This window comes from Gymnogyps californianus, chromosome 9, assembly GCF_018139145.2.
Source record: "Gymnogyps californianus isolate 813 chromosome 9, ASM1813914v2, whole genome shotgun sequence".
Taxonomy (NCBI): domain Eukaryota; kingdom Metazoa; phylum Chordata; class Aves; order Accipitriformes; family Cathartidae; genus Gymnogyps; species Gymnogyps californianus.
The window spans coordinates 11,361,277-11,367,764 of NC_059479.1; positions in this window are offsets into that span (position 1 = coordinate 11,361,277).

The window sequence follows — 6,488 nt, forward strand, 5'->3', positions numbered from 1 at the left end:
GCTGCTGGCTGTGCCACCTGGCCCTGCCTCAGCTTTCCACCAGACTCCTGGGAAGCAGTGAGTGGGAACGTCAGCTGAAATCTAGACCAGCTCAAGGTGAGCATGCAGCCCACTCCAGAAGAGCCCAGGCTTTCAAGCATGGTTGTCCTTGGGTCCTCTAAGGAAGCCACCCTCTGCTTGCATCGGCAGTATTGGGTGCTGACCCCAACACCGTGCCTGCTGCAGTGCTCGCTGGCTGTCCTTCAGCAGCATCACCAGTCTCAGCTCAGTGACACTGAGAAAACTCCTGCATTTTTGGAGGTTTTGATGCTAAACAGGAGTTGGAAATGAGCCAGGCTATCTCACCTGCTGGGTAGTGTGCCTTCTGGAGCCGAGCATTGAACAGTGTGCTGGCATTCAACACCAAAAATGTCTGGAAAGGCTGAAGTGTGGGCAAGGGAAAGGTCTGCTTTGCCCCTGGTGTCCTTCCCAAGGCAGGCTTGGCTCCTTTATGAAGGACTCGTTAAAGGCCATGGAGCAAATGGGGACAGGCCATATTGCAGCAGGAGGCCACTGGCACCACAGCAGAAGTGGCACTTGAAATTGTCTGTTTCTAGGGATTTTGGGTAACATTCTTCTATTCTGAATGGGAACTCTTGAGGATCTTGGCACGTGTCTGGGAGTTGTCAAAGAGCTTCTGTCCCACATATGTTCTTGCAGCACTGAGGAACTTAACTGACACTTGTCATGCGGTCTTTCCACCCAGGGCACATCTCGTGCCCTGCCCTCCCCAGGGTGAAGGGTGTGCAGTGGAGTGTCTCGTAGGCTTCTGACGTTCAGCTTGCTTTAAATATTGGTGGTGCTGTGGGTAGAAGTTAAGAAAGGCAAGTCACAGGGAGGTATCTTGCACTTGAAGCAAACGAGGGTGATGTTTGTGACTGGTTTTCCTTCTGTCCCATCCGAGTGACTGTGGTGCCTAGATATTGGAGGTGCTGCAGATGTGCCTCTAGGCGGAGAGTGAGATGGGGGACACCAGACTCTGGGGGAGACCTCTGAAGACTAGAGAACAGATATGATGGGCTCTACGATGCTGGGCAGCCTCCTAAGTGTTCTGCTCTGTCAGAGCATCCTAAATGCTGAAGGCTTCATGGCCAAGGTGGCTGTAGTTTGCCCTACCTACAGGTGACACCAGGGTGACAAATGCTGAACAAATGATGGCAGGGACAGAGCTGCCAGCCAGGGCTGATGAGAAATGTAGGAGACTGGGCTGAAGGGTATGCTGAGGGGTCACTTGGTCCATCCATCTGCCATATAGCACCCTTTGCAGATATGCATGGGGTGCTTTAACTTTTCTTGGTGTACACTTGACTCTCCTTTCTTAATATGAATGTGTCTCCTACCTAGCATGAAGTTCAATGTCAGACTGTTCTGACCTTTTTTGCAGTGGCCTTTACATGTTAAAAAACTGCATCCTCTGACTTTTCTTGTCTAGACTAGCCCCGCTCTTCCAGGCTTTTGTCCAAGGCTTTTTGGTGGTCTTGCTGGTCTCCCGTGGCCTCTCTCAGTTGGTCTAAATCTTTTGGGGAATGAACTGGTTCTCTGGAGAATGGTATAATTACTTGATGTGCCTTTATGAGCTGAAAGAAGAGCAGAGTAATTACTTCACATGTCATTATAAGCTGGCCTTTCACACATCCAACTGTATTTGCCTTTTTTTGTGACAATGACACGCTGGCTCACATTCAGTTTGTACTTCCCTGTGGCCCTTATGACCCTTCTGGCAGAAACGCTGCTGTCTTTTCTTCTGTGGTTTGTTTGTGCAGTTTTTTACCTCCCAATGACTTACAGCCCTGCCCATCATCTCTCAGCCCTTTCCCCAGTCTGTCGGGAGCATGTCAAATTCCCGTCCTGGCCTCCAAAGCGCTGGGTGTCATGTGCAGATTTTAAAACATACTCTGTTCTGTCATTTAGGTCATTCATGAAAAAGCAAAGCAGTAGCAGCAGCAGGGCAGACCTTTCTGAAACCCTACTTGTCCCCTTTCAGTGTAACTGCAAGCCACTGGTAACCATCTATTACTGTGCACCAGCTCTGTGATGGACCTGAAGTCCTGGTAATTGCTTCCACAGTGCTGTGGGACCAGGAAACATCTGCCTGTGGCATGGATGGGTAACCTGGGGTGGGTCAGAAAGACCCACTGGGCACAATCCATAGCACGTAACCACGAGCTTTTCTGTGTAGTATTATCCTCAAGCGTCGACCCAGGCCACAAGCATCAGAGGGTGCGAGCCGAGACCTGCTGGCAGAGGGATGCTCTTCAGGAGCTGCTGGGACACACGGACACAAGCACGTCAGTCCAGTTGTGCTGCAGTGTCTGTGCTCCCCAGGGTTTCCTGTGGGGTTTCTGCAGCGTTGCAGGCCAGGTGGGATGGGACTGGGGGTTGGTGAGAGCTGGGGTCACTGCCTGGTGGAGGAGAGCAGCTGGCAGGGTGGGGAGCGCAGCTGGCAGGTGCCACTGCCTGAGAGCTGAGCATCAGCCTGAGGTCCCGGTGCACAGACTGGTGGAAAGGCTTGGAGCTCGCTCGCCCTGGGGAAGAGGAGGCAGAGGTTTCTCATGCTGCTTGCTGGGTGCATGTCTGTGCTGGGGTGCGTGGGCTGGCCTCCAGCTACCTCTCACTGTGATACAATGGGGTCAGATGGTGAGCAGAGCTGCACAAGGCAGAGTGGCTGGAGGGTGCAATGGGACATCCCGTCCGCTTGCTGTTGGGAGGAGATCATCCATCTGTGCCAGCCAGGCGGTTTGAGGTCCCAGTCTGTCCTGGCCCTGGAGGACACAGGACATAGAGTGACAGCATCAACATGATGAGCTTGGGGTTGGGTCAGCCTGAGTGCTCAGGGGCAGGAGGCCGGACACTGATGAAGGGTCCGATATGAGGGCAGGCTGCCTGCTGGCATCTCCAGCTGCCTGCCAGGGAAGGTGTGGATCCAGCTCGTCTGGCTGGTGTTGAGATGCCTGACTGTGCATCTGCGAGGGAGGCTTCCAGAGGATCCCGCCTGCCCAGGTTTCCATGGAGAGAGTCTTCTTGTTGAGGAGGGTGCTGTCTGGCAGACAGTACGGCTGTGGAAATACCGATAGAGCATTTGTTTTCCAAAGCACATGAATAACATCCCTAACAGCAAGCAGCCTCACTTCCTCCGCTCACCCCACCAGCGGTCTGGCAGAGCGACCTGGGATGCCTGCGGTGTCTTTATCTTCCCTGCTCCTCGCTGCACACTTGTCTGAGCATCCCCAGTTTGGCTGTATCTGCCCAGCCCGGCCCGGTTTCCCTTCCAGTTGGCAGGCATGGCTCCTCCTGGCGCAGGGCTGCAGGGAGGCAGCAGCCATCTTCGCTGGGGGACACGTTTGGCTTTGCTGCTGGAGGGAAGAACGGGAGCGCTGTAGGCAGCAAAACTGGGGAAGTTTTGCTCCCACCTCCCGTGGGATGCGAGGGGAATCGCTTCCCTAAATGAAATGTTCTTTCTCGGATCTCCTGGTTATTTTGCATGCTTTGAAAGACCAGCAGGCAGCAATGCAAGGAGCATGCAACGGCCCCCGGTGAAGGGGGCTGAGCTCAGGTTTTCATGGCAGTCTGTCAATACTAAATTAAGGCTAAATTCCCATCCTAAATGTTATGTTAACATGAAGTTACAGCAGAAAGCACAGAGCACAGAACAATATGAGGGAGTAAGATGTGTTACAGGGGTATTGTAATCATCCCGAATGAGGCATTTGAAACCCAGGGAATTCCAGATTTAGGATTTGCATTGGTTTTGGGTTTATAATTGAAAAACAATCCAAACATAGGAAGGCTTAGGAGCATGTCGCTGAGATTGTTTGGGTGCCTTTATTCTGTGCTCTGGGGACATGGGCAGATGGAGGGAAAAAGTCTTTAAAAATGATAGAACCAAATGTGGAATTACAAGTGTTAAAATATCGTGATCTGGATTTGAGTGTTAAGTCATCATGGCTCACCAGGGTAACGTTAGGGCTGCTGGGTCTTGACTGTGCATCTCCATATCTGGTCATACCTGGCTATCACTAACATAATTCATCTCTGTGCCTGATGCTTCGTAAAACTCATAATTGGAGACAGTTGCAAGTCCTGTAGCATCATTTTATTTAAGTTAAGGATGTGTACTTGGAACTTTAATTCTGTCTTAGCTTATGGTTTTTGTCTTCAGATTTCCATGGTTTTTAAAAGCTATTAAAAGGACCATGGATGAGGATTAAACAAAAACCCAAAGGAATATCATCATAACATAATTCTGAGGAGCTGTAGCAAGAAGCTGATTTTTGGCTGTGTTTTGTAAAAAGAGATTCCTCACTGTGCCGGGACAGGGTGGTTACGCTGGGTGTGCGGCCGCTGCAAGGACGCAAAGTGGGTGGTGAATTCAGCCCTAATTTTGCAGTGACTGGCGTGTGCAGCCCAGCCGGGCAGCTGTGGGCTGCAGAGTGGAGCTGCCTGATGCTGTGAAATCACTTGGCTGGAGGAGTTGGTGCAGCAGCAATGCCCACAACAGGGTGTGGCCACAGCCCCGAGGAAGCTCTCGAGTCGGGAAATCAGCTGGTAAGCCACCATTGGCAGGGCTGTGGTGTTCCTGCAGAGGGAAAACGATGACAGGTCGGTTGAAATGGCTCTGCGGGGAGTTGTGGGCACTATCATAAAGACTGGAAGCTGCATGTAGCTTCCAGTCATGCAAATTAGATATGACAGTCATTAATAATTTGGCTTTATCCTAACCTGTGGTACCCGAAGGAACCTGAGCAGAAGACTTGCACTGGGCAGTTTGCCTTCCAGCAATGCCAGGCAGAGCAGTGGGTCTGAAGCACCTTTGAGATCCCACTTGGGAATGCAGCTTTGGGGGATCCCAGGCCGTCATTGCACTCCTGGGATGTTGCTGTTAGGCAAAGGTCAGTTCTCTGCTGAAGGAGGAGCATTGCTGCAAGGAATATTAGATGAATGGTTTTCTTCTGGACCTGGAGGCAGAGTGGGGCAGCCGAGGCACTGCGCTGCAGAGGCAGCTCCAGTGGTGGTGGGGCAGAGCATAGCTTGGGGTCTCTGGGTGCCTCAGCAGTATTTCTGTCCCTCGATACACCTTTTGTTTCTTAGGCTTTGGCAGCTGTTTGGGGGATAATGCAGCAGTGTCGTGCTCCTGCTGGGTGTGTTTCTGTCACTGCCTGGTGGGGCAGGAGGACGTGGAGGGGAATGATGCGCAGAAGTGGTGGGGGTCAGGGGTAGAGCAGGATGAGCCCTGGTCATGACAGTTCAGCCCTCAGGTAGTCCCTGTGCCATGGATGGGGCAGTAGGTGTGACTGCTTCTCCCCATCATTTGTACCACCATCCTTGTCTGGCATTACCTGCAGTCCCTCCACGGGCTCTGGAAAGGTGCCTGCATGCCCAGCCCTGCGAGACCTCGCTGCTTGGGCAGGCTGGATGCAGTAACATGATTTTCTGGGCTGAGTGTTTCTTATTATGCCTGTCATACCCTGATTTCTGAGCCTGCTGTGTTCCCTGGGCATATTAGGAGGGCAGGCACAGCACAGGCCCATTTCCTCAATGACCAGCAGTGAATTGCCTGCACATGTGCAATGCAGATTTGAGATGCCCTCTGTGTTGTGTTTTTTCTTTTTTTCCTGCGGATTTTCCTTGTTGGATGAGGTGTTCTCCATTTGTGGAGTCCCTGCTCAACTGAGCCTCCACCAGAGCCGTGTCCTCCCATCTGCATACAGCCCTTATTTTGTGCTCCAATAATTCCAAGGCAACTTTGCTCCCCTCTGAGCTTGGGAGAGATTCACCAGGTGGGCATGTAAGGATGCTCTGGGGCAAAATAGATGTGCCCCACCACCACTGCCATCTCTCCCAGGGTAAGGACATGTGGCTGAGACAGGATGAGCATCCTCTGACCTGCCACGAAGCAGTGCCTTTTAGTGGGGACTGGGCTGCAAAGCCGAGGTGTGGAGCTGGCCTCCGGCTGACACTGCTCTCACCTGGCCAGGGTGAGAGCAAGCACAGCCTCCGCAGCTCCCCTTGCCCAGGTCCCCCGGGAGCAGCGATGCTGGCAGGGGGAGGCGAGGGAGCCACTTATGTAAGCCCCAAATGCGGCAGGCGGTGCGGGGAGGTGAAGGGCAGAGCGCTGATAATCCACACAGCCTCCAGCAAGGGCTCCCTGGCGCAGGAGCATTGCTCGCTGACATACATCCGCAGGTCCCCATCTGCAGCTGCTGCCTGCCCTGCCTGCCTGCAGCTCCCTCCTTTCCCCGCAGACCCCACGAGGGGCTGCCACATCTGCTCCCCCCGGTGCCGACGGCCCGGCATGGGGACATGGGAGCAGAGCTCTACCTCCCCGAGGCTTGTTCGGGTGGCCAGGAGGTAGCTGGGGCAGGGAGGGGGTGGCAGGGAGGCTGCGGTGCTGGCACAGGGGCATGCTGCCCAGAAGCACTCTGGCTGTTCCCATCCTGCCTGCCCAGCAC